Below are 18985 nucleotides of genomic sequence, written 5' to 3' on the forward strand. Positions count from 1 at the left end.
ACAGCCCACGAACTCTCAGAATTTTTCAACTTATTGCTAAGTTCGGGCAACAAGTTCGATACAAACTTATCAACGAACAGCCGCTGACCACCCTCTGAACCCATGTCCTGGCCACTATGATCAGCGAATGCTTCCTCGAATCTCGTAAAGAAATCGGAAACGCTTTCATCCCTCTTTTGCTTGCACGCGGACAACTTGTCCCAATTGACGCGCATCGCCGGCATAAGCGTTTTCATAAGAGTAATTATCCTCTGGGGCAATTCCACAATAAGCTGCTCAGGCTTAGCCCCACCGACTTGCTGAGCGTCTGCCGCTGTAAGGGCAGCCCAGTCACCGCCTAACTCGGCTGCGTGATTCTCGTGACGAATTTTCGCCCAAATCGGCTGAGGCACTACATTGCCAAACAACATGTCAATATCAGCAAGATTCATAACAGTAGCATCCACCAATTGGGACAGCTCCTTATAATAACCTGCTGGATTTTTACGGGGATCAGGCAAAGTTTGCTTCACCTGTAAGACTTCCGATCGTTTCCAAGGGAGGTGTATCCACACTCTCTGAAAATGGCCTGGAACAGCAGGGTTAGCATTAGGATCACCTGGCATCCATACTGGGGGAACTTCCCGCATCGGATATTGACCAGGTTTTGCCATCCATTCTGCAGTCTCTTCCTTAAACAATGCTCGAGGTTGCACTGTACATCGAAATGATAACAAACGTTCTAGAGCTTCTCGAACCTTGTCACCTACGATCACACCAGTTGTGAACCGATGCTGGAGCTCAGAAACCTCAGACGGTACAGTATCTACCACATCATGATCCCACTCCTCCTTCAACGATTTACACAATTCCTCAAACACGAATCGTTGAGTGGGCGCATTAAACTGAGAAAATGTTTCAAACACTACACGCGAAGGGTATTTAACAGGATTACGAATCCATTTACGTGCCATTTTTACCAGCGATTCACGTTCTCTATCATCAGGAAGCTGGCTGCGCCTCTGAGCGGCATCTGAAAGAGTCGAGCCGAGTATTGGCCCAAAAAGCGGAGAATAAAGAGTAGCAACAGCAGTCAGGAGACGGCTACGAACAGAAGAAGAGGAAGAAGATGCAGGCGCAGCAACAGTAGGGGTGGAGGCAGTAGAAGTAGACGCGGCACCAGGAGTAGTGGGAACGACAGACTGAGGAGGGACTTGAAAAGGCGCAGTAGGAAGAGAAGCTGGTAAAAGAGGATGAACGATCTGCGGCACAAGGGGATTCGGGAGAGCGGGAGGAACGGCGGGCTGACCAGCAGCCGCCAAAACAGCAGGTGGAGGAAGAGGTAGAATCACAGGACCCAGAGTATCGGGAGCATAGGGAGGTGGTGATTTCAACAAATAAGACAATAGCGAATCCTCTACCGCTTCTTCTCCCGACTTATCAACATTAGACCGTAGCACCGGATAACATTTATCCACCGCCATATGATGAAGTCGAGCACTAACTTCCTGCTCTTTCTCATCTTTGTCTCGCTGATACTGTTCAGCATCTTGCATCACCGCAATAACGCCTTCTTTTTTATTTTTCTTACTCTGTTTGATTTCTTTCTGCTTGGCCTCTTTGCGCCATAACCGGAAGGAATCAAACATGGCCGGCCTAGCCTTCTTTATAAACAGTTTAGCTTCCAAATTATCTAAAACGGCAGTTTCGAAACTACCATGAGATGGCCAACTAAGAACACCATCATTTTTAGTGTAGCGGACCCAATATTCATTATACACGATAGGACCCACACCATGGCGACTATAGAGCTCGTAAATTGGAGTTCCAACCGGAGGTATCGGACATGAATCCTCCAGCCGGGAATCCATTCTGCAACATTTGAGAAACCCAAACAAAGTACTACGGCTAGGCATCGCGCACACTAACCGAGTTTACAAACTTCAAGGGCTATCGAATTTATGATATCCTCACAAAAAGTTTGCGAGACCCTCGGTTTTTGGCAATTGCAATCGTCAAATAAAACCCAACAACTAAGAACCACAAATGCTATGGTACCATGCAAACAACAAAGGAACACTGGGAGCGACCCACAAATACTTAACTGAAAGAACAATGGCGTCACCAGGAAGGCCCGTCTATCGTCTCGCCGTACAAAGGACTACGCCAGGCGCCAAAACAGGTCGACAGTCAGGGCATCAGTCCGTCGCAGCCGTCAGGAGACGGGGATCTGCGCGGGAAAAGACGTCGGGCCACTTAGTTCGACAACTGGATCGATGAAGCGGGGTGCACCTTCCCTCGGAGATTTCACACGAAGTTCCTCACGATCGTCGGGCTTTGGACCGGTACCGCTGATGTCACCCCACGTTGGGCGCCAACTGAAGGACTGGGTTATTCTAAGACCCAGCGGTGCCAGGGAACAACACCTGAAACCTTCGTGGGTTACCTGTTCTGGCGTACCAAACACAGAGACACGGGACACTTCCAGCGACGTCAGAGATCAGCGTTTATTTACTGCAGGGATACAGAAGTCACAAGAAGTACACAGCGTGTAGGTTCTCGGAGACTGCTTCAATTTGCAAAAGTGGATCGCTCCTTTTATACACGTTTTTCCCATAGAACAGTATGGTGAACAAAGATTACAACTCAGTTCCCACAATAAACTTCAAAAGAGTCGCGTTCATGTTTCAGGAGGCCGGAACATAACTACAACAGTATTGCCAGTTCCCAACTGTAAAAACATATCTTCTCTGCAATAAAACACATTCCATCCTGACCATAAACACATTAGGAGAAGGGACAAAAACAGATGCAAAGAAAGGACAAGGATGCACAACAGATTAGAGAAGAGTGTTAGGAGTAATAAAGGAAACTCGATAACGAGATCAGAGACACCGTGTCTAATGTATGCATGACTGAAACAATAGACCGGCACGGCAAGATGAGCCTTGAGCGGGGCCATCTGCCTTCGTCGTGTCATTTCCCTCATTATAAAAGTCATACTCAAAGGAACACGTGTCCCTCGTGTAAGCTTGGGAGTCCCAGGGTCACGAAGCGGACAAAGTCCGTTCGCTGGCTACTTGAGGGCAAGAAAACAAAATGGATGCCGTATCTAAAATGGAACCCGAGGGTTCAGATGAACAAACCCGAAAATAAGACGAACCATACGTGGTTGCGTAGCGAAACTGCGTACACCCACTATACTCGTCATTTGCGGTTCGTAGATACCCAACTCATCCATATTCGTCACCACTCAAAAGTGTCGTTCCGTCCCACATGGAACCTCAGCTGCAGTGTCTACCATCGTGGCAACTCAGTGGACGATCACATGGTTGGGGGAGGCGCTTACTCCGTAATCAGGCAGTGCTGCAGAAACAGTTAAAAGCTGGGTGCTACGGACTTTCAGTTGGGCAGTGGCATCTGAAGAAGGCATTAGCCGAAATGCATTATGCCTTACCTGCTATCTATTAAAGAACCTCGTCTGAAATCCCTGCCTGTGGCTCCTTCCTTCAGCGTTGTTGGAGGGTGTTTTGGATATATATATATATATCTATATTTTTTTTTCCAATAATTGATTCTCCATGCAGCGTGCAGCTCGACCGGTGCGAGAAGCAAAATGGATCAAATTCCGCATAATACTTTTACCAACAAGAAGAATACTTGCACTCAAGAGAGTCACTGTATCAGGCAATATTATTTCATTTCATTATTGCCACCACCACAATACAAAACCAACGCATTTCAACCCAGATGTCTTGATCAGGGTCGAAACGCGTTGGTTTTGTATGGTAACGGTGGCAATAATGAAATAAAATTGCCTGATACAGTGACTCTCAGGTGGGCAAGTATTCTTTTTGTTGGTAAAAAAAATTATATATATATATATGATTATTTTTTTTCATCAAAGAAAACACTGCACGCGTTTTGACCAAGAAATGGTATTGTTCACGGTCTCGTGAGTCCATCCTCTGTTTACTCTTTTTATAGTTCAGCCATATTAGCCCGTTATGAGCAATATTGGACTTGTAGTGATTGGTTACCACAGTTCTGGTTACTCTGTAAACTAGTATGTAAGGGGGATTTATACAAATCATACTACATATATTATAAGTCCAAGTCATTTTAGATTACAATCAGTCTCTTCACTTGGTGAGTTTATTTAGTATGATCACCCTTTGGGTGGATGCAAATTGTCATGGTGTGTGTCGTTTGGGGTACACTTTATATTCATTATTTTGGCATAGTGCTGCTAGATCTGTGAGTTCCCAATGGGACCCCAAGTTTTTCTGTATGTTGCTCATTGGATAATCCAGTAATGATGCTTCAAGTCATTACAGTGAGCCACATTATTCATACAGATATTACCGTGTTCAGTTTTCACAGTCTGTTTTTTGGGTTGTAACTTGTTCCATAGAAGTCTATGTTTGAGTGTGCACTCCATTGATTGTACCCCATCCAATAATCTCCATGATTATTACAGAGCATAGTGCTCAAGCGATTTGTATCCTTCTTTTTATTTCACCTCTGATGATCCTTATTATAAATGAATGTATAGCTCTTCATCCCCGTTCAGGCCATGCGGAGTCTTTGTTTTGAATTTAATGAACAATCTTGATTCAAGTCTTCTCTATTTGATTGTTCGATTGCCTCCTCTTTCATTCTTTGGGACTGTGGCGATGCCAAAGTATCTGATGTTTCGCCAATTGGTTGTTTGCTGATTGTGTATGTGTTTTGAAATTGCATAGTTCATATCTTCATTCTGAATTGCCCTAAGATGCTCCAGGATTCTTTTCCTCAAAGGACAAATTGTGCTGCCTATGTAGTGTAGACCGCACTTGCACTCAATCATATAAACAACATATGATGTGTCGCATGTTATTCTCTCATTGATGTAAAAAGTTCTCCCTCTGAAATCTTTAACTCCTTGAGTGCTCATGACGGCTCCCGGCCGTCATGAGTCATAGTAGGCGTGTGCTCATGATGGCCGGGAGCCATCCGAACGTTGCCGCTCCGCCCACGCGGTAATAATTCCCCGCCTGTGCGAGAGAATTAATCAGTGGGCGGAGTTCGGACGGCTCCTGGACGTCATGAGCACACGCCCACCGTGATTTATGACGGTCGGGGGCCGTCCTGAGTACGGGAGCACCACGCCCAACCCCGCCCCCTCTCACACCGTGGCGGAATTTGCCCCGCAGCGAAGGGGTTAACCTCCTTCATGCTCTGGCCAATTTTGCAGGCTTTGTATTTGACGCAATGTATGAAGTAAGCCTGGGCGCAGTGCTCTGCTCCGGCTGCGGAGTGTGCGTAGTATTGCCTACTTCGCGATCCACGAAGTAGGCGTAGGGCAGGCAGGCTACGCACACCCACGGCAGAGTGGAGTTGCCCGCCACCCGCCTCCCTCCCGCCCTCTTTTAAGTACATTGAGTGTTCCAAAACTTTTAAAACCAAGCTTAAAGTAATTAAAATAACTTACCTGAGCTGCGGCGTCCCGGGGCTCCCTCTTCCTTCTCTATCGCCGACTTCTTCCTCACAAATGCACATGCGGGGGTGCCCGCGCATGGGCATTTGTCGCAACAAATGCGCGGGTGCCAGTGCATGCGCATTTGTGAGGAAGAAGTCGGCGATAGAGAAGGAAGAGGGAGTCCTGGGACACCGCAGCTCAGGTAGGTTATTTTAATTACTTTAAGCTTGGTTTTAAAAGTTTTGGAACATTCTCACTTCATTTAAAAGAGGGCGGGAGGGAGGCGGGTGGCGCGTAGTGGGGCTACGCGGAGTGTGCGGGTGTGCGTAGATTTGCCCCCACTCCGTGATGCTCCACGTAGCCCCACTACGCCCAGGGTTAATATGAAGCCCGTCTGTTGTTTGTTAAGCCAGGTAGTTGGTTTCTCATTGGTAATATGGCTTCTGACAAATTTGTCTTTCAATGAAGGTACTTTTCAGTAGGTTACCATTGGTCTTGTACCTATCTTATTTCCGATATCAGGATCTTTCATCAGGACATTCCAATATTTTTGTAGAATGTTCACAATTTTATAGCTTTCCTTGCTATACGTTAGGATCATCCTTGTTACATCATCCTGTTTCCTGGTTTCCACTTCCTTGTCTTTTTTTTTTAATTAAAGTTGAGGCACAAGACATGTTTCTTGCTCTTTCCTGCCCCTGTTTTACATCTCTGTATTTGTAGCTTCTTTTGATGAATCTTAGTTCAGTCTCTTTGAATGTCTTTTCCACCACCGTGTCTTCTGAACAGTTCCTTCTCATTTTGATGAACTCCCCATAGGGAATGCTTCTCTTTAGTTGATGAGGATGGAAACTGGACCCGTGTAGTATACTGTTTGTGTGGATTTGGTTCTTGTTTATATATACAGTTACATCAAGGAATTGGATCTGCTTTTTACTCATGTTGTATGTGAATTTTGGACCCACTGAGTTGTTGTTGAGGATTTCAAAATATTCCTTGAACTCATCCATACTGCCATTCCATATGATGCAAAGATTGTCTATATATCTTAGCCATAGTTCGATCTTTGCGGTGTATCTCTCATTCTCCTCATGCCATGCTCTGAACTTCTCACACCAGCCCATAGTAAGGTTGCATAACTAGGAGAAAAAGAAACCCTCATGGCAGTCCCGCATTTTTGGACATATGTCTAATGGTTAAGGAGAAAGATGTTATTCCTCAGACAGAGTTCAATAATCTCCATAAGCATTTTCGTATGCTTCAGTTCCTTTATGTTTCTTTGCCTTAAAAAGTAGCCAACAGCATTCAACCCTAGGTCTAATTTTCGTTTGCAAATCAATTTTCTTTTTTACTTGATGTGTTTTACATGGTTTTCAGATCAGCGATTACCAGATCATGGAACAAGTCAATTTTGTTACCTGGACTCAACATCGGTCAGAATTTCGATTTAGGTTTTAATCCGGAATTCATATGTCTCCCGGTAGAGATATTTAAGTCATCAAGTAAAAAAGAAAATGTATCTAAAGACGAATGAACCACATTGGAAGGACTGAGTATAAAAGTGGAAACAACAATTAATCCAGCTGACAAGGGCGGGAATGTAGTGATATTGAACACCAACGACTATATTCAGGAAGCAATGTGGCAACTCAGTGATAACAAGAAATACTTGAGATTAGCAGCAAATCCGATAAATGAAATAACGATTGAAATGGAAATGAAAATCAGGACATGGCAAAATGAAGGCCTCCTAAGTGATAATGAAGCACTGTTTCTAAAAATGATAGTCTAGTGATGCCAACTATGTACTTCCTGCCGAAGGTACACAAGACTCTAATCAATCCTCCAAGAAGACCTATTATTTCTAGCTGCAATTTCCTTCAGAGAGGTATAGCTTTGTCCAGACACAAGGGAGCACCCAGTATAAGTCAAAACAATACCCTTTCAGGCATAGAGGAATGCATAAATTATGCAAAAAAGAAGCAGAGAACTCTGGGTAGTTCTCAAGTTTAGATGGAAAGCAGCTCCTGTATAGAGCACTCTCAACACCAGCAACACTCTAGATCTGCTCACCTCAAATGTCTGCTTTTCTATCAAAGTGTTTAAGCACAGTGCTGCCCATGCCGAGCTGTAAAATGCCCATACCAACCAAGCCAACCTGAAATGATTAAAAGCAACCCCTGACACAGTCTTTCGCTCTACTTAGAGCTCTTCAGAGAGGTATAGCTTATACAAAACATATATACACACACCAATATATATACCTATAACAAATATAGTTATAATGGAGCTGAAAAACCAGCACATGATACCAATACAATTGAGGGAGAGACCAAAAGAAAGAGCATTCCCTTAAAGAACAACATGGTTGGCTCAGCATCACAGTAATGCTAGCAGACCTAAGGTTTCCTAAAATGCTGTTACTACCACAATCCTGAAAAGGGCACAGGAAAGGGCAACCTTGGCAACATAAGAAACTTAAGATCAACATTTGACCCAATAGGTCAAGTTGAAGACAAACCAACTCATAGCATTCAATCAACCGTAAACTATACCAGACATAGCAGAAAGCTGAGAAGTATATATATATAATTCCATAAGAACACAAGGCTCTACAAAATATAAGTTAAAAAAATTGAACCCAGCTAAGAAAACATGCCAACTAGAGGAACAAATTGTCCCAAGGAGGTAGGGGACATCCAACCTCCGGGAAGGATAAGTGTAACTACACCCACACTCCTAGCATGTCACAGTATATGGGGATGAAAGCTCAGAATGTTCTTATAGAAGAGAAAGAACCATAGAAAAGGATATTCTCTAAAAAGAAGAAAGAAATTCCATCCAAAAATACAAGACAAGGGTGTAATAACTAACCCCTGAGGGGTAAAATATGATGGCACCACATCCCAGATAACTTCACAAGCAATGCTCATGGAACAACCATTTTAAAAAACATATGTAATCAACAATGCAACAACCCAAAAAAATTGGAGGTAAACGTTATCTAAAACAAGTATGCAGAAGAATACAAAGTAGAGACCATGACCCTATCTTATGTAAAGGGTCTAAGAAAGAGGTGTGCATAGGATTAAGGGACAATAGCCAATGTGCAGGCAAGGAGAGTCACCACCAAGATCTCACAAGTCACAATGTGGCAGTGTTGGTATAATCACCATCAAAAAGAGGAGCTGAACCTTTGCGAAAATTACGTAAAGTAAATCAAGCTGTGCACTATAGGAATTCAATGAAAAGTGAAAAAATTGTGAAAAAGACAGATCAAAAAATAATTTCATAGTAGGAACCTCGGTCAGGCCAGAAACATAGACCACCAAGAAAATACCAACACTCCACTGAAGAGACAAATCAGAGTAGCAAAAAAGAATAAGCACGCTCTTGGTCTAGAAACGCCAAAAAGGATCTAAACCAAATGATACTGAAAGACAAATGTAATGCATACCAGCATACCAAAATGGTTCTGAAGAAGCAGGCTACAACATGGCCAGCCTTCCAAGAAACAAAAGATCAACATACCCCATACAAGCCTAGTATAGGGACAAAAAGAGTAATTAGGACTCTGTTTCAGCTTGTCTAGCACAGAGATGCCGTAAAGCCAAGTAGGCCTGGGCACCAAAAAGATGGGTGCCACCAAAGGGTATATTGACCAAAGCAGCTTGGACAGCCTCTGAAAAACCCAAAGTACGTAATCAGGCATGATGCCGTAGTGCCACAGAGCATACCATGGCCCGACCTACTGAGTCAGTAACATCCATGCCACATGTAATGACCAGTTTAGCTACCTGTTAAACATCATGAATCAACTGTTCAAGATTATATCTGATGTCGTTACGGAAGTGATGACAACATAGTCTGCAAGAAATCCCACAAAGCGTGAGAAAAATGCCCAAGAACACAAGACGTGTTAGTAGAATTTAAAGCAGAATTAGTTAAGGAAAAAATATGTTTGCCACACAAATCTTGTCTCCTAGAATCTCTATTTGATGGAACATTAGGTAGAGAATCCATAGTCTGTGGAAATGAAACAGTCTGAACTACCAAACTACAAACGGTAGGATGCCTAAGGAGACAAGCTGGATCCCCAGAAGCAAGCAGGTACATGTGAGATGTAGCACAATCCACCGAGGCCCCCGTATTAGACTTAGCTCAAGTACCTAACAATATGTCATACAGGGTCCACCCCTGCCTGACCTTGATAAAGGACATCAACCAGGGGATCAGTGCACTGTAGGAAGAGATAACTCTAAAACCAAAGCCACTCTCCTTTTTCATATCTGCAAAAGAGAAACTCGCCTCAGTAGCAAGACTAGAAGGGGAAAGTAGTCCTGAGGCTCACTAACTTCACCAAGTGCAGATAGCCAACTCTCCTCCATAATAGGTGGAATAGTCTCAGGGATAGGTTGTAATAGCCCAGACTCCTCCTTATCACCTACTACAAGATGACTTTCAGAAGCCCCATCTTGAGAGGAAAGTGGCATAACAACATTCCCCCCCCCCCAGTTAGTTCTATCGACTCTGCACCCGACTCCGAGAAGGCGACACCTCTATGTCGAGAGGAGGAGGAGTAATGGCATTGATTAGTGCTGCTAATATCAGCTGATCAAGGATGGACACCGGAGGTGGAAACCCCGAAGGGCTGTGCACAAGTGCCGAAGCAGAGTCGGCCCAACGACTCAGAGGACCCAACTGACACTGAGGGCAAACCCACCAGTGTAGCACCTCTCACCTCCATGGGGTCCGTCGGCACTCCAGAGGAAGGTGGAAGCCAAAAGATGAGGTGCAGATATAGTATTCTCTCATTTGGGCCATCAACACCACGGCTCCCGGAAAGACAGGGAAGCGCGGGCGGAGTCGTGTCCGGACTCCTCAACTGGCAAGCAGGAGGAGCTGTGAGAGTTGAGGTCTCTATGCAGGGAAGTCAGGGGATGCCGCGACTTCAACAGTCTATGCTTACCTTGGGACATCGATGGAAAATGACGTCCCCATGAACGGTTCTGTCTCTGGGAATGGCCCTGTGAACAGACCTCCGAATGAGAAGGAGAAGGCGAGGCCAATGTGAAGTATCCAAAGACTGCATGAGCCGCGCTGCCAAGAGTTTCATTTGGCGTTCCTTAAGCGCCTTTGGCTTCGGCTTCTAGCAGGAGCTGCAATCTTACGTGTTGTGGTGTTCTCTCAAACACCACATACAAACAGAATGAGGGTCTGTATTCGACATCTGTCGTGCACAAGACCCACAAGGCTTAAAGCCTGAAGACATGAGAAAAGGCACAGTTGTTTCCAACTGACAAAAACTGTCGAAGTAGGTCAGAAAATGGACAGAGGAACAGCTTCGATGCATTGCAGTGCTGAAAAGAAGAAACTGACGTCCGTGTACCGGAGGGACTTATATGACTCTGTGGACGTCACAAATGGAGTTGTCATCACAGATTCATATGACGTCATCCCCCGGCGCACAGAGGTACTGCTGAAATATTTCTGTATCCAGACTGGTACCTGGAGAGAATTCAAAAGTTAAGGAATCCGCGTCTAGATGTCTCTATCAGATGTAGGTTTTATCGTGTTTGGTTGCTAGATTACATTTTAACTGTGGTAGAAATGTTCATCTTATTCTCGTTGTTCGCAACATACATTAGTGCTGTTTATAAAAAATTTGGTAGAATTTTCTGAACTCCTTCCTAATTCCCATCTCCTCAAAAATTAACTCACGATGTTTGTTGACAATCCAATGAATAAGATTACTCCTCACTTTGTATCTAACCTTAAATGCAAGTAAATGGCCCATCTCCTTGCTGTTCTCAAAAAATAACTATTGCCTGGCCTGGATCTTTTTATTAGCCCTGTCCCAAATGTTTTACTTTAAATTTATTTGCCGGGACTGCAGCTGCTCAGAAACCGTTAAGGCTCCTTGGCAATCTTGCTCCAATAATCCTTTGGGCCAATCTGTCCTCAGTCTGGATGAGAGAGCATCACATTTAAGATTTCTCTGTATACTACATTTTCTGTGGTGTATAGAGAAAGTCAATCGTTGCCCCCTACAAAAGGCTTGAAGTTCATCCCAGGCCGTAGCTGTGAATGCTGAGCCCATGTTGATATCCAGATATTTATTTAAACTACTACTCTTAGCTTGAATACATTCTTCATCCAGCAACAGCTTCTGATCAAACGTCCAGTTGCCTAACTTGGTAGACTGACAAAGCAACTCTGAGCTGATAAACAATGACAGAGAGGTATGATCCGATATTATTCCTGGATTCAGACAAATACTAACATGAGATTGAAGTGAATGACTCACTAGAAACATGTCAATCTGAGAAAGGGACTTGTGGGGTGATAAATAGAAGGTAAAACGGGGTGATTTACAGCACTGAGGTGCATCACCCATTGTATAAGAGCTGATAACCTGTCTCAGTGCACCTCTGAGATTCCTTTTGTCCCCTCACCACTTGCTGAGTTTCAATATCCCCTCAGAGTAGAGTCTACCCCAGGGGAGAGGGCAACATTAAAGTCCCCACATAACTGTAAGGGCTCAGGACACTGATGCAGTTAAGCCAGCAGATAATCAAACATAGAGGGACCATTCTCATTTGGATCATAAACTATACAGATAGTAAACTTTATAACTCCTTTCAAAATGATTTCAATCAACCACCACCCCCCTAATTCAGACTTGGTTTTAACTATGACCCAATTAGGATCACTGACTAAAAGAGCAACCCCTCTTCGAGCCGAGTTGAATCAAGATACACCCAGAACCCTATATTCAAGCTCTCTTATTAAGTGAGTTTGATCACCAGACATATGGGTTTGCTGAATATAAAAAATACGAGACTTAAGAGTGTGTAATCCCTCTTTGATCAACTTACGCTTATTTGAGAATTTCATACGATTGATATTACAAGTAAGAATATGAACTTGCAGACCACGACCCATCCCTCTGTCACCCTTCATCATTGTCTGGCCCAGAACTGACTCCACATGCATCCTCCTTCCCTAAGCGGTGAGGTTCACCCCTTCCTCTCTGCCCAATCTATGCAATCTGTTGATGCCCATTTCCCCCCTTGTTATTATCCCCTGTGCTTCTACATCTTCAATAGTGAACCCAACTCTCCTGATACTTTGACCCTTCCTCTCTATCCCCCACCCCTGTACCCACACCAGCTCCCTCTCCTCCCACATCTTTTGCCCAATCCTTGGGCCATTGCCTCCAACCACCTAACCACCAAACCTTATAGGCTGACACCAACCGTTATGTTAGGCGCTAAAGAACCCCTCACTCGAAATGCACCAAAACAAAACTTAATCATAGCAGCCAAATAATACAGCGGCAAGTATTAGAAGAAACAATTGAACAGTGTAGGAAAAACAAAACCAAAGAAAATACAAAGTAAAAAGACAAGGAGGAGCAGAGCGCATTGTGACACTAGAAAAAAAGCCACACATTAATGTGTGCCTTTCTTTGAAGATCCTTATTTGGCTGCATTGAATTTTAAAGAATGGTATTGTTTTCATTATTATGCACACTATTAAATACATAGAACTAATTATTCTATGGAAACATACAATTACACACAGTGGGAACATTGTAAAGCTCTGCCTCTTAATAGTCAGCCAAATTTCTAGAGTGAGGGCAAGTAGCATCCCTCATCTTTTTAATTTTTCACAAAAGTCTACAACTCCAGAAAAATGTTATCTCAACTAATAAAATGATTTATTCAAATGAATTTAATCCGAATTTGGCTATTCAAGGATATGAGTATTGGAAAGAAAGTATTGATGAGAAAAGCATTTGGGGAGGTTCAAGTTACAGAAACCTTATTTTGAGCATGCATTATGCCTAAAGAAATGATCTTTCTGAGTAAAACGATCAAACAGACTACCTGTATGGGTTTCAGAACCGTGAAAGACCTTAAGAAATCCTTTATACTGAAAGTCAATTTAACCTTGTTCATGAATTGGCAAGCACAAATAAACATTACAGATTTTGAAATAAATTATATGATCCAGAATGGAACCTATAATTCTTCTCTATTCCCTCCTGAAGGTTTAGCTTTATAGTCTTATGATTCCAATAACTGCATGAGTTGTTTTCTTTTGAAAACCCTGGTCATAAAGCAAATGGTCCTGATCCATGATATACCAACCACATACATGTATTTGTTTCCACATATAGTATGGACAAGTTATGTCTACGTTCGTTAGCATATTCCAGTCGTTCTGCTGTGAAATAGCTTTTGTTCTTATTTAAAGAAAACATGGATTTGTTTGATTTCCTCTTAGGCCCCACTAGAAATACATGATTCATAGATACAGGAATATGTGCAATTTATAATGAATGGAATAAATACTTAGACAAAGAAGATGCAGAAAGACTGAGGTATATAGATCAAGAAAACTTGCAAACAGTTTTTAAAGTTATTGACAATGGAATACACACACTTTCTAAAACAGTGTATTCATTAAACAACATCATGTCCTTAGCCTTAGATCTTCTATAAGAAGATCTAGGTCTATTCCAACATGGTCAGCTATGATACAGTTAAATTGAGTCTTACAGTCCTTTAGATCGTTATGTGCATTGGCGACTCCTGAATGAGATAGCTATTTTTGAGCCATACAGTCCTATCTCAGAGGCAATGTGTAAAGCATTTGTACATAACACATACAGTAATACAGTGAAATCACTACAAATGAACAGCACACCAATTTAGAGAAATAAACAATATTTATCTAAACTAAACAAGGCCAAAACGATAGAAATCCAGCATACATATATCAAGATATTACTTTTAAAAGGTTAAAACAGTACAGTCCATATAAAACTATGGATGTGTACCTGGGATGTTTCAAAATCGCCAGACGAAAACAGACGCAGGTGAGGTGCCAGAAAATACAGCGATGCAATTGTTCCTTATACGCAGGGAAGGTAATGCATTGGTTCATTACTCGCAGGGAAGGTGATGCTCTTGTTCCTTGCTCCAGGAGAGGTTATGCGTAGGTTCCTTAATGCTACGCAGGGGAGATGATGCACCAGTTCCTTACTGGAGGGGAGGTGATGCGTCGGTTTCTTACTGCAAGGGGAGGTGATGCGCCGGTTTCTTACTGCACGGGGAGGTGATGCGTGGATCCTCCGGACAAGGGGCCTCTGTTCCTTACTGAAGCCCAGCTTCGATGTAGACTTGGCGCACAGGTGCGATGTGTGGAAAATCCAGATGCCCTGGAGTCAATGCAGCGATGGCGAGCCAGGTGCTGCGTCGATTTATTCAGATGTGGTCCAATGATGCGACGATCTTTTCAGCCGCACTGCAGAGCCTGCGTGGGAGTCAGTACGGTGGTCGTGGACTTCAGTGACGGGTGCGCTGAACTCGGGCTGTGGCAGTTTTTCGGGCTGCGAGCAGGTGCTGCATCAATTTCTTCAGCCACACGGTGGCGGTGCATGGACATTTCTCCCACACGACGGTGCCTCATCAGAAAAACAGGCCCTGGAAGGCCAAAATGTCAATTTTGCAGGGTTTTGCAGCTTTTTAATGCAACACAAGACTCCAAGGGCCCTGAATTGGAATTGGCACCACTTGGCAGGCCAGAACTCCCAGTAGTGAAGTTCAGGAAAGCTGCAGATTGCCCTGAGACTTCTTAACAAGAGGCAAGCACACACAAGCCCTTGGAGAAACTTCACAAGCAGAATACACATCAAAGTCCAGTCCATTTTCTCTCCAAAGCAGAAGCAATAATTGCTAGCCAACCCAGCAAAGCAACACACAGCAAAGAGGCAGTATTCCTCCTCAGAGCTCTTCAACTCTTCTCCTTGGCAGATGTGCTTCTTGATCCAGAATTGTTCTAAAAGTCTGGGATTTTAGGTCCAATACGTATACCCTTTTGGCATTTGAGGTAAGCATTCTTCAAAGGATTGTCTTTGTAGTGCACAAATTCTTGTCCTGCCTCATTTTGGCTCCTAACATACTCTAGGGGGGTGGAAATAGCATTGGGAGGCCAGGCACAGCCCTATTCAATGTGTAGGTGACAACTCCTCCCACCATTCTATCACAGGAAGACCCATCAACCTAGCGATGGGCCATCAGGCCATTCAGGGCACACCCCAACTCTCTTTGTGTGACTGTCTAGAGTGAATGCACAAACAGGCCCATGTTAGTCTAAACCAGACGATTCCACAGGCAGGCAAAGACACAGGATGGTTAAGTAAGAAAATGCCCACTTTCAAAAAGTGGTATTTTCAAACACACAATTTAAAAACCATTTTTACTAAAATATGTGTTTTTAAGTTCGAAGTTCAGAGAGCCCAAACTCAAAATCTCTAGCTGTTCCTAATTGAAATTTATCCTTGAAAGATGTTACAAGGCAGGTGCAATGATAAGCTATGAGAGAGCTAGTCCTTGCAATAGTGAAAAATAAAATTGGCAGTATATCACTATTAGGACATGTAAAACACACCAGTACATGTCCTACCTATCACATATACTGCACCCTGACCATGAGGTATCTTGGGCCTAGCTTAGGGGTGACCTACACATAGTAAACGGGAAGGTGAGGGCCTGGTAAGTGGATGCACTTGCCAGGTTGACATAGCAGTTTAAATCTGCACTCACAGACCCTGCAATGGCAGGCCTGGGACACGTTTACAGGGCTCCTCGTGTGGGTGGCACAATCTGTGCTGAAGACCCAGTAGTAGCATTTGATTTACAGGCCCTGGGACTGTGCAGTTAACTAGGGACTTACCAGTATATCAAATATGCCAGTCATGGATAACAATCAGAATCACAATGTACACAGGGAGCACCTGCACTTTAGCATTTGTCAGCAGTGGTAAAGTGCCCAGAGTACCTAACCCAGCAAAAACAAAGTCCAGCATAATATCAAAAATACAGAAGGTAGAAGCAAAAATATGGGAAACCCTCCCAAGGATGCCATGTCTAACAGCAAGTAAAACATGTGTTCTGATGTATGAGCTGTCCAGCTGAAATCATCTTGGATCTACATCCAGAGCAGACTACAGGGCTTTCCTAAATGTGTAAATGCTTCTGCAACTGTTGCAATCACACCAGACACAACAGCAAGCAAAGCCTCTATCCCTCCTGCAAGATGCTAACTATGGTAGATCAATAATATCAGTGTCACTTTTTGACAAGATTCCTGAGGATTGCCTTGCATCACTGCTGTCATTCGAACATCTATTTGAAGTGCTCTCACCAACATGGAGTGCTTTGGATTTGCAACCACTTGCTGGCCAATCAACTGTGCATCCTAGCGCAACCAAACATGCTTTGGCTGTTTTTCTCCACAACCATGTGTATGCTGTGTGTGAACATGATGTAATTGAAATATCATCAGACGAGGTCTATGAGCAACTCTTCATTCAGCAGAAAGGTTATAACAAACTATTTTCATTTTTTGCTTTTTCTTTTTAAGCCACACCATTTTAATTTAGATATTCAATATCATGCATGATCTGTTTAATCGCCAACAGACATCTCTCCTACACCGACATAAGGTTTTAGTATGCCATTATCATGCCTTTTATATAATATAACATTTTGAATATTCCTTTGCTTGATCACACAAGGCTTAAGACAACAATTCATGCTCAGCTTGTTGCATTATTTCTTGCTATTTTATGTCATCATGCCTGTAAAGAAGTTGCATTTACATACATTCATTTTATGCTTTATATGTAAATGATGGATTTTATTCAGTTGTGGTAGATATAGCGTTTTATATTTTATTGTTTTAAGAGTATGGATTTCCTTATAAATTAGATAAATCTCAAGATTGTGGCATAATAGGCCTACCCCTATTATGCCACAATTTGGATGTACATGCTGGGGATGACATAAACTCCCTAAGGCCTGACTCCATCTTGAGCAAGCCAATACTCCTTTTTCTCTGTTTTTGCATAATCATTGACATGTCTGCCTTTGACACAGATGTTGTCTGTCCTTATCTTTCCAAGAACCTGTGAAAGAGTCAAGTCATTCATACAATGACATTGATAAGGCACTTGATGCACAGACAATGTCCTTGACAGAACACCTAATGCAACATCAGTCAGGGACAAGTGCATGGTTATCTCTATTGAGACCTTCTTCATGTAAAATTCCTAAACTAATCAACAGTTTAGTGCTCTTAAGAATAGCTCAGCTTCTATCACGTACTGCTATTCACCCTTGTTTTGACCTTGTTCTGGGCTTGCTACATACCAATTCCAACATTATGTATGCTATTGTTTATTGTTTGAAGTGACACAGTCTTCATGTACAATATATAAGGATAACAAATAAATAAATAGGTGCATTGGAGAGCAGCCCAAATGTGTACTTTTCTACCTCCAATGAGCTTTTAAGTGTTCCCTTCTCGATTCCTGTCTTCATTTTCTACTTGCAAGGAGGACCATGCCAGAGGAAGATTTAAATGTAACCCTTAAACCAAATTGTCCCATATAAAAGTGGACTTCTCTCTTGAATACATCAACTCTTACCGCTATAACTAATTGTGCATCTTATTATTTTTGTTTTGTTATTATGTTATTTAATTTATTATGCGCTCAAATCACCCCAGGAGGGGTATCTCGGCACGAGACCAGGACAACAGATGATGAGGGCTATCTTTAAAATAGGTGAATCTTGCGTAATTTCCTGAAATGGAAGTTATCTCAGAGAGTTGCAAGATGTTTGCATATCTTAACTCATCCATACCTTATTTTAGAGTTTTTCACTTTTTTTAACTTGAGTGAAGACATCTTACTTTTGACCTTTTTTCCATGACTGCATTATTTCTCAGCCTAGTATATTCTATAATACTGAAGTTCGACTTCCAAGCTACTTGTCAAGCTTACTTAAAAAGCTTCCAACACTTCCACTTCTTTCTTTCACCGTGCTACCTGGTGTTTGACAGACTAAGAAAATGGCACCGAAGACAGCCTCGAGGGTCGGACGGGGACAGGATAGGCCAAGCCACCAAAAGAAAAGTGGCCCCAATGGCGAATTAGATAGTACAAATGTGGCCCATATTTGCAAATTGTGCTAGTTTTTAACTTGTAAAAAATCGCTGTATAATATGTTTCTTAAGGTATGAAAGACTGCATTGATTTGAGCTATCTGAGGCAATGTTTGCTTTAATACAAGGGAAATCAACTGTAAAACCGGCCCAGCAGACTTTAAACCAGCCCACGAACATCCCCAAAACAGGTCCAAACACTGACCTAACAGACCATCAAGCATTGCCTGACTGCCTTATACTCCAGTCCGACCCTGACAGCCTCTACAGGACTATCACATCATGAATCTAGCGCTGCAACTTTTTTTCCACACGCCCCTCTCTTCTGCAGAATAGTGCATGTTCCACTGAAGCTAAGGTTCCATCTATTGACTTTTTGAGACATGATCTAATTACAGATGTGTAGACTCCTGCATGGGCTATCAACATACTTTCTACAAGAATACGCATCATTTAGTGAAGACATCCCTTAAAATATGTTAACATGGATATTTGGCTGTGCAGCGCTTCACAGTTTCTCGTCTT

The sequence above is a fragment of the Triturus cristatus genome, chromosome 3_1 (assembly GCF_964204655.1).
Source record: "Triturus cristatus chromosome 3_1, aTriCri1.1, whole genome shotgun sequence".
Lineage (NCBI taxonomy): Eukaryota > Metazoa > Chordata > Amphibia > Caudata > Salamandridae > Triturus > Triturus cristatus.